This window comes from Ixodes scapularis, unplaced genomic scaffold, assembly GCF_016920785.2.
Source record: "Ixodes scapularis isolate PalLabHiFi unplaced genomic scaffold, ASM1692078v2 PGA_scaffold10__122_contigs__length_95168666, whole genome shotgun sequence".
Taxonomy (NCBI): domain Eukaryota; kingdom Metazoa; phylum Arthropoda; class Arachnida; order Ixodida; family Ixodidae; genus Ixodes; species Ixodes scapularis.
In genome coordinates, this window is record NW_024609836.1 from 64,878,800 (window position 1) to 64,889,089 (window position 10,290).

At 44.8% G+C, this 10,290-nt stretch overlaps 1 protein-coding gene across 1 annotated transcript in view; it reads right to left on the minus strand.

The window, feature by feature from the left end:
• Positions 1 to 8,005, minus strand: part of LOC8024882 — a 36,170-nt gene extending 28,165 nt beyond the window's left edge. Inside the window, exon 1 of the mRNA XM_029991169.3 lies at positions 7,806 to 8,005. The gene's annotated coding sequence lies outside the window, so the exon portion shown is untranslated. The remainder of the gene's footprint in view (positions 1 to 7,805) is intronic.
• Positions 8,006 to 10,290: the final 2,285 nt, after the last annotated feature.

The following is a 10,290-nucleotide window of genomic DNA, read 5'->3' on the forward strand; positions in this document are numbered from 1 at the left end:
TTGTATCCTTGGACGTTTTCCAAAATTTACTCGATCTTACCCCAGGGTAAGGGTACCTTGGCCTTCGAAAGCCTACCCGCGTCCATCGTCGCTCTATTTGTGTTATCACTTGACACCAGCCACCGGAGTAGCGCGGATCTATTTGGCTAAGATCCAAGCTCTTTCTCAAATAAATTCTTTTCAGATAACGTCGCATCGTGATGTACGAACAATATATGGTTCGAATGTTAACACTCGCTAAATTGTATGTCCGTGTCCAGTCCATCGGTAAACACGTTTTTTTTTTTTGTGAGCGTGAAAAATGTGTACCTTTCGGCTATCTTTGGTTGTAAATTATTTTCGACAGCTAAGCGCTTTGTCGTTTGACACGCGGCTGATCGGATGGCGCCGTCTTAACTGATCGTAAAAAAGAACGACAACTAACATTCCAGTCGCATTTGTCCTGTCGCGCGCGTACCCAACAAAAATAGTTTACAGTGGTACAATACTTTTTCAATGTTTTCGGGAAAATGCATACACCATGAAACACAAAATGCAGCGGGAAAAGACGAGAATCTAGCCACCAGCAGTGTTCGAAACTGCGCCTATCGAAATCACAGTCCACTCGGTTAGGCTTAGCAGGAATGCTGGTGAGTCTAGCCTCAAGCCCAGTGACTGGGTTCGAAAACAGCTTGTCGCGTCTGAGACCCAGTGTTTCTTGAAAAGGTGTATGATGGGCACATATATCTCAAAGCTGCAGCAGCACCACAATGGTAAATAAAGACGGTTAACTCTTTGGAAATCGGTTTCTAAATTAAAAGGTGCAGACAATACATAAAAATTGGCAACGTCCTTTACCTCCGAAGCCGTCTAATGCATGAAATGCATTACAGGAAATTGGTGAGGGAATAGGTGTGTGTCACGTGACCTATATGTTCCCGCTAAATTTAGCGGGGAAACAGATTGGTTCTATATTTCACCTGAAATCATTTTCACCCGCTAAATGTAGCGGGGAAACTGGATTAGTGTCTGGGTCGGAAGACCTGAATTTTCCTGCTAAATTTAGCGGGTGTATGTAGGTAGCGTGACGTCAATTTCAAGCTAAATTTAGTGGGAAACTGAATTGATGTTTTGGCCTCGAGACGTCAATTTTCCAGTTAAATTTAGCGGGGAAACTGAATTCAGTATACGTCAAGTGCCGTCAATAACCTTAAGGGGTATAGGTGACGTTACGTCACCGAGCGTCCCTTTCTCCGCTAAATTTAGCGGGAAGTGCACGGACCGGGGAGAGGGGGGGGGGGGGGGGGGGGGGGGACGGACGGAAAAAATCGGGGATTGGGGGTAGTGTTAAAAAGCATTTCATCTTCAACAAAAAAATACAAGGAGTCGTGTTCCCATTTACGGCCGAACAATGTCTCTACAGTGTGGTATAAAATGCTGAATCCGCCCATTTTTGTTAGCCTTTTGTAATTTTCTAACCCCCGAGTTAAAGGTGGCTTCGCTTCCAGCATTCCAGTTACGCTTTTTGGGCATGGATCGCGGAACCTCTTTCGCCCATTTGATTGTCCCGAATCCCCTTCTAGCCCATCACAGCGGCTATATGTTTGTCATCTTCTTGTGTAACCCTTGTGTTCGGCGCAGACCCAATTCGATTGAGATGCGTATATGTCTCTCAAAAACGGAAATAACGGCCACTCAATGGTATCCAAGCACTTGTAACGGAGCTATTGTTCGCTCGCTTATCCTATGGGTTTTGGATGACGAGCGCGAGCTTATCGATCAGCTGAGGTTCGCGTGGACTCGTACTCCGCAGACGATCGAAGGTCGGCTCGCCTTTTCAGCCCGTCTTCCGCTTTACGCAAGGCCTCTGTTACGGCCGAAGTTTTTGTCGCTGGGCAAATTATGTTCCTGAGCGAGCAGGCGGCGTTAAAAGTGCAAAATCACGCCAGTCGTGTTTTGTGTTTTTCTATCAAAAACTAAACTAATCGCGTGCCGAACAAAAAAGAAAATGAAGCTCAGTATTGTGGGGCATCTATTAGCGGCGAGATGTTTCGGTGGCGCCCTCGTTTGGTTACCTTTCGTGACGTCATTACCTTGTGAAGAACAAGTTCAAGGTTGTTTGTAATGAGCATGGTGGAAGCCTGAAATCGTAGCGTTCTCAAAGTAACACTGCCCGCCCCGTAAAAATTGAAGTTCTTGCATTCCTGTTATTTGCGTCGATTTGGTAACCTTTCCTGACGTTATAGTCAGCATTCGGTCAATTTCGGTGGGCCGACCACAGCGACGCTTTCGATCGCTCACGTCGCCAATACTCCGCGTGATTGGTTGAACCTGCTATGCTGGGCGCAAGTTCGTCTGCTTCTTTTGCGAGGGCTTTGTTGACGTCAGAACGTCGAGCTCTGATTATCTCTGATTGAAGGATAGTGGATAGACTTCGAGGCAGGTTACTTTGGGGTCTACCCTTTATCCCTCAGTGAGAGCCAATCAGAACTTGGCGTCGTTCTGACGTCAACGTAACCCTTACGCAAGAAACAGATGACTTGCGCTCTACGTAGGAAACGCACAAAAACAACGAGTGCCCTGACTTTGCACTTTTAGAGCCGTCTGATTGGTTCCCTCGGTTTGTCTCATCGGGTGCGTTCGGCCGTTAAGGCGAAAAACCATGCGGAGCTTGGACGAGCTAGTGAACGCGAAAATAATAATTCCACGCCGTTTTGCGAGAAAAGAAAATGAAAAAAAAAAAAAACGAGCCGCGTACTTTTACCGCTCATTCACATTGGAAGCGGATCCTCGTTCGCAAACAATTGCACGCGCACTTGATGTCATCGAGTGCGCGTGCAATTGTACTGAATCTTTATACAACCGCGTTCGCAACCGCTTCGCGAACGCGGATCCGCTACAAGTGTGAATGGGCGGTTACCGTGCAGATCTCTTAAACAAACGCTTTTAACAATACCAGGTCTTATATGTGTACGTGAAGTATAATTACCCTGTTTTGTCGAAGACAGCATGGAACGATTTTCGCACATTCCGAATTCCGTGCGATATTCGGACGATTATTCGCGCATGCGTTCCAAGCATTCGTGGCGCTTCTATACAAATGCAGATTTGCGGGAGGATTCGCGATGGCGGAAAATTGAATTCTGGAGCAGGGTGGCGAAATTCGACTCGCGTCGCTGGCGGAAAATCAGGATATGTTGGTCCCGGACTGATCCGGGTTTCTGTTCCAGCGACGAGTCGATTTCGCCACGCGGCTCCGAAATCCGCTTTCCGCCTACGCGGACCCGCCCGCGAATCCGCAGTCGTAAACGCGCCATTTTTGTGTGAAACGGTGTATACGGTGAGCAAGTTCGCTTGCATCTTGCGCGCCTCGTGCGTTTGTTTACCATCCGATTTCAGCCAATGACGGCGCGAGCTTGACTGCATCGTCGTCGCGCGTTCTCTACCCCGTTCTCTGTACTATTTAGAAGGCTTCCTCGCCGTATAAATGTGTCCTGTACGTATATTTTCACGTAGAACGTATACTTGGGGAACGAATCGCCGCGATCTGCAGAGCCAGCCTGGCCAGCGAGCATCTACCGAATTCTTAACCTGTCACCGACCATGTATAGGTCAAAACGTTTCTATCGGCCTCCTGATTGGCCGAGATTCCTGCTCCCCCCCTCCCCCTCCCCCTCCCCTCCCCTCCCCTCCCCTCCCCCCCCCCCCCCCCCCCCCCCCCCCCCCGCCCTCTGCGACCTCGCCGTGGTCGATTCTTCGAGGCACTCAAATGACATCAAACCTTAAGATGTCTCTCAATAATGTTATTCGTATCCTGTTTGGGTAGGCAATTTCTAGTTGAGCTGCTTACTTTGGGAAGGGCAGCATTAATTCACCTTTCAATTGTGCTCCAGTGTACCGCCGCTGAAGTGATTTTCCTAGATCTGGTTCCAGCTGTCATAGCCACTTACATGAATTGGCCACTACAAATACACAGACGAGCTGCGCCAGTAACTCCAAACAGCTGATCGAAGTATCAGCCAGAGGTAAACACCTGCGTTTCCGTGTGACAGATGGGTCCCTTCGGCAATCATGTTTTTCACGCTCGTGCGATAGGTCGATGCACTCCAACAACCCCAAAACTCGAAATGAAACACAGCACCTCATGCGCACAGCAACCGACACACCCTCAATCCGCGCTCGGAGTTTTAGAAAACTATTTACCGTGATTTTGTTTTCACGATTAAAAACACTTGGTATCGCGGAAGCGCTCAGTCTCCGGCCAAGTGTGTGAGCGCCAGCGGTCTCGACCCGATGCCGCAGTTTTAGAACTAACCGTTACCTTAATCAAATGTTAACTTATAAACAGTTTTTGGAACTTTTCATTGGGAGTTGGTGGACGACGAATGCATGAAGTAGTTCTCATAATTTATTACGTGAAGGGGCAAATTGATAACGTTCCGCTAGGAGACGGTCTTTTTTTATTTTTTACTGTGATTTCTGTAGTGAAAACGAATATACTAAATGTCCCCTTTTTTGTCCTTTCTCTTTTCTTTTTTTTTTTTCTTTTGGGAGGGTGGAGGGTTTTGCATAATAGATGTAATTATATTTTTCTTGTAGATGGCACTATTTGAAAGAGACGTTTGCTTCTTTGTTGTTTTTGTTGTGTTTTTGTACGTCGAAAACAAAAAAAAATGCAGAGAGGTTACATTCGTTCTGATGTCTTGGCTGAATGTACACGTTTTTCATCGGCAAACTATATGTCTCCTTAAGCGCAGAGGACTATAAGCAACCTTTTATTGACCGTTCCCCATTGGCGGAAGGCGCAAGTCACCTAAAACAGACGCCAGCAAAAACGGAATTGTTGGTTATTTTACGGCACCGTTTTCTGACGGCAAATGTGTTTTATGGTATAGGCCATCGGAAAATAGAAAAAACACGTAAAACTTTATACTTTTGCAAGAACTGCCGCTTAAAAAAACTGATTTTACGCTTATGAAAACCGTAAACACTTTTTGATACCTACGTATACACACACAAAAAATTCAAAAAATGCTTAAACACTTATTTTATGCCAGTAAAAACGGTCAGAACTGCAAAACGGATTATGCTCCCACAAACACTGCTTAGAAACCGATGATACACTCATAAGAACTGCTTAAATCTGATCACACGTACACAAGAATATCAAAAGCTTCTGAAAACTGCTCGCAAAAACTACAAATACTGCTTTTTGCCCGTAAATAATAATACTAATAGAAATATCAATAGTAGTAATCTAAAAATAATATTTAAAACTTCCAAAATTTGTTTGAACTGTTTATACAACCAAGAAGAAATGCAAAGCCTTCTTTCAAACCGCTTACACGTCCACAAAGGAAGTTATGGTGTAAGGCGCAAAAAACAACGGTCATAAGAGAGAAAACAGACATACAGGGCGCCTTAGACCATTAGTTCAAACGTTCACCAACTAGCCCAACTAAAAGTTCTTCTACGTCCACAAAGGTTCCAAAAGTTGCTTCAAACTGCTTATAAACCCACAAAAAAAAATAAATAAAGTTTTTTAGTGGCCAGAGTAGCCTTAAGCATAGAGCTTGTTCACTTGCGTGTAGACAGTGACTTTCAACAAGCGTAAAAATTTTAAAAAAATGTTTACATTATAATTAAAAACATGAGACAAAAAAAAACATAACGGGCAACGCGACACAAAGTTTTCCGGCGTGTTGCTCGTTACTTTATTTTTCAGTCTCATTTTGTGTGTGCCTTGCCGGACATATTCCCTGAATAGTTTTAGGTTGACATATAAACTTTGAATTCTATCCTTGGTGAGATAATACTTTACAAAACGCCTTTCACAAACTTCAGTTTTTAAGGCATAACACACAAAAAAAGTTCGCCTCTCTTGACACAAGTGCACTTGTACAGGTACATGTTGATACTATGTTAACAGAATGCCATGATGTGCACTGGCCGACACTATTAGCGTAAACAGGTGATTGTCAGTTTTTTTTTTCTCTTCTTTCTATCCGGTAGAATTAAAAGGTTGTAATCAAAACTACCATTGTGATAAAAAAAAACCATTTGGTAAATAAATTTATAAAGTGCAAAGTTTATTATCTGACACTTTCGAAGAAAAATACGAAAAAGAGCCTCTATCGTGCTTGCGCTAACGGTGTCGAGCAGCGTAAACCTTAGTCCCCATTTTCTGCCGCTATTTTGCGCGAAACTATGATGCGCGAAATAAGAATGACTGCGCCTAAAATAATTAAGAAAAAAAGTTAGATTTGTATGCCAATTTGAGAACAATTCATGATCTAAATAAATAAACTTTAGACGCTTCGCAGCTCTCAAAGAGCTGGCATCTCCATGCTGATGTTTATTTTTTAAAAATAATAATAATAATAATTATACTCGAATTTATTGAAAATTACCACGTCCTATTTCTGGCATCACTGCTATAATCGCACATCTGAAGTAAGCGTACGCCTTTAGTGAAATTACAAAAAATATGTATTTTTTTTAAAATAATTACTGCACTAGAAGTAAGGAGAGCAACGAGCTCTATTACGTATCCAACACGCACATGCAAACGCTTAGTTAAAAGATAAGGTAACGATAAAGGAAGCCTCACGCAGTTACAAAAGAGGCGTTCGAAAGATGACGCAAGGCCCGATAAGTTATGTAACACATCAGTCGCGTCTCGGAAACGAGCCGCTATCTTCGCGATGCAATCATGGCTGTACTCGTATGTGCAAGCGACCTGAAGGAAGCACGTGCAAAAGGGAGAGAGGGCCAATCACCTACGCGGACCCTATCACTCTCTGTGTATTTTGTTTTTCTTTTACCCAATCATAGTCATATTCAATCCCTATTGGATGCGCTATGCGGTCTTCTCCTCGTTATGTACGATGGCAACCGACATCACAAAACCGTCATAGTCAATCAAGCGGAGACAAAAAAAAAAGTGCGTCGTCATGGACATCATTTTTTTTATTGGTTTAGTCGGCTATCACCGAATAAACCAATCACGCAATGTAAATGCGCCGCAGCGCTTTTTTTTTTTTTTTTTACGCGTGGTTGGTTTAGTCGATGACAACAAACTTAAAAAGGACGTCAAGCGCCGTGACGATGCACTTTTTGGTGCTGCATTGATTGGCTCCTTCCGATCGTGGCGTCGGCTGCGGTCGGGCTTGAAGTGGAGCGGCTTCTCGCTTTCTGATCGGTTCGTCGGCGTTCTTGTCTATTTTGTTTTTTGTTATTCCGTTCATTATACAGTGTAGCAAACCAGCACAAGGCGCTGGATGGCATCACTGTTTTAATAAACGCCTGCTTCTCTGTCTTGTCTGCCAATGCCTTAATCCCACTGGCTGAGGAGCGATGAATAATTAATACGCTAAGGACTCTCTTCCACACCTTGCGTGTCTATGCACTCGAAAAAAAAGTCCGTGCGTCTACTTTCACGCATAACACTCGGAGAGCCAATCAGCACAACTTATGGAGGCAGCTCAGTAAATGACAATGTCGAAACATCTGCTAAGAACAAAAAACACAGTCTGAGTTGTGACATTAGGCAATGCTAAACGTCACGCTTGCATTGCTTAATGTCACAACTCAGTCTGCGTTATTTCGTCTAAACAGATGTTTCGGGCATTGTTATTCCCCGAGCTGCCTCCAAACGTTGCGCTGATTGGTTCTCCGAGTGTTGTGCGTGAAAGTAGACGCACAGACTTTTCTTTTTATAGTGTATAAAAAAGCAGGCAGGACGTAGCGTACATATCCCACTTCAGTGACTTCGATAACGTCGTTCTATCGCGCGATATATAGATATACGATGTTAGAAAACTCACCATTCTCGAAGAGTATAGGCGGGTAGGAATATGCTTCGATCTCAAAACAAAACGAGCTTCGTACTAAAGCGAAAACGCGACCATTCGGGAGCGGGAAGAAAACAAAACCACCACGTCCGTCAGCGAGCGGGGGAGACTGTTCACTGTGTGTATTCGATCAGAGTCGCTCGGTCTTGTTATCCCCCAAACTTCCGCTGGCCGATATGGCGTGACTCAAGACTAGCGTACACCAGCCCTTATCGGTCTCTTCGGTTCATGCTTTTCTTCTTTTCCTTTCGCGTATATATAATTGTCTAAGATTGAGCAACGATCTCCATTGGATACGATTGACGCGAGCTTAGAGTGAATGGATCTCTCGCCGGGGCGGTTCAGACCGGTTTCACCGACCGAAAACTATATCACTTGTTTACCTGCATCGTTATCTCGCCCGTGGCGTGTGCGGGGACAGATGTGGTGAACCCGCGGTGGAGAAAGTGCGAAACAATGGTTGGTCTTTTGCTCTTTTTTTCTTTTCGGTCAACAAAAATACGGTAAGGGAACAAGAATAAGAGACGGGGTTGTCAGTGCGTTCCCATGAGACTGTTTCGTGTCTTATCGCAGTGCTCAATGAAACTTACCTGCTTCCTTCCTTTGAAACTCACGATGCCACGTGTCGTAAACATGGCATGGCCATCAGGCCGGCGGTGCGGTGGCAGTCAGTTTGACGAGCGACGTTTCATCGACAGATCGTTTCGTCGACATATTGTTCCATCGAAAGGCGTGCGAGTTCCTTTTATCGACACATCTTGCGACGTTTTGTTTAAAGGAGTGTTTACGCGCAGATCGCCTCGGCCGCTGGCATTCAGATGACAGACTAGCTTGCCTAAAACCATGGCGGTTCCGACGAGATGTAGTGCAAACTCAGGCCTGTGATTTTAATTCATTTTCTCTTAGCGGAGCGGAGCGGGGCGGAGTGGAGTGGAGCAGAGCGAGGGGGTTACCGCGCGTAGAGCCTAGCCGGGGCCGTTTAGGTGCCTCGCAATGGTTCTGGTATACATCCAGCGAACAAAGTAAAACTAGTAACAAAACCTAATTCACTTTGTAAATATTAGACGAAAAAAACGTTGTCGAACATACGTCGTGAGACGTCGCGAGTGCACGAAACGTTTCCTTGTCGACGAAACGTGTGTCAATATTTGTCCGCGAAACATGTTTTGGCGAAACGACATGAGTCCTTCGTGGTGGCACGCCTCACACTCGGTGGATAGAAAACATTGTCAAAGGTCTCGTCAAAAGCGGACAAATTAGCACTGCTGCCAGTCCGTGTCAAATAGCCATTATTCGCAAATCTTGTATTAGGCTTAAGCGCAACCAACAGGCCTTCAAGAAAAGGTGTCTGTAAGCATGCAACGGTGGGGAAGGTTGCTCGAATCGGCGATAAAGTAAGCTGTCTTCGTTCTCTTGTTAAAAGGTGGTGGAAATGAACGAATCGAAAAGGGGCCATTTACGCGCAACCTCTCTAATACCACTCTCTTGAGTGAGTGGTATTAGCATAGTGCCTGGCTGAATTTTACGGTATTATTTACAAGTTATCAAATTACTGTAATCGATTACACTTTGGGGTAATTGTGCTATCATTTGATTACTATTATTAGGAAGTAATCGCAAGTGTAAAACGATTACCTTTGGAAGTGCTAAGATTACTTGCAACCGTTACTTTTTTTTTAACTCCCGATTCTTATGGCGCCCTTTGTTTTCGTTCGTACAAACTTTCTACAAAGAATCATCGAACCGAATCTCCGATATGAGGATGGATTACCAAAATTAGTAGATGACATGGATTATTAGTGGATTAAATAGATTAGTAGACCATAATTCGGTGGTTCTAATCGGATAATGGTCAGTACGAAAGACCCAACAATTACTTCCTCAAGTAACGGCCAACCACCTTTCGTCTTGAGTAATCAAGTAATCTAATGGCATTCTATTTAGGCAAGAGTAATTGTGATTTGTAATCATCACCTTCTTCGCGTAACGTGTACAGGACTGGTGCCTGGTCCGCGTGTCTGTCTCTGACTGGTGTGTCAGCGTCCTATTTGTCCGATACATTGAATGAAAGTAGTCCCGAAGTGGCGAAAAATGACGCTCATAAGCCGGACTGGCATGCTGTCGGATATGTCGCGATGCTGGCGATCGGTCGTAGAAATGTTGGCGAAAAGCACGGCCGAACACGAGTGTCGCTATCGTTCGCTGGGTCTCAACTCCTGGCGCTGCTGAAGCTTCCGTGAAACGTCAAGCTGGAGAGCGACCTGCAGCAGAATAGGCGTCTGCTACATACACCACCGCTGCTGGGACGCCGCCAGGATCGTGACCGGAGACAGCATGACATTTCTATGACGTCATCAGGCAGAAATCGAGGGACCACTTTGTTTGGACGCGGTAAACACACTAGTCGGAGGCGCGCTTCAGGCACATTCATATTGCGCTCTAAGGAAAAAAGGAGGAT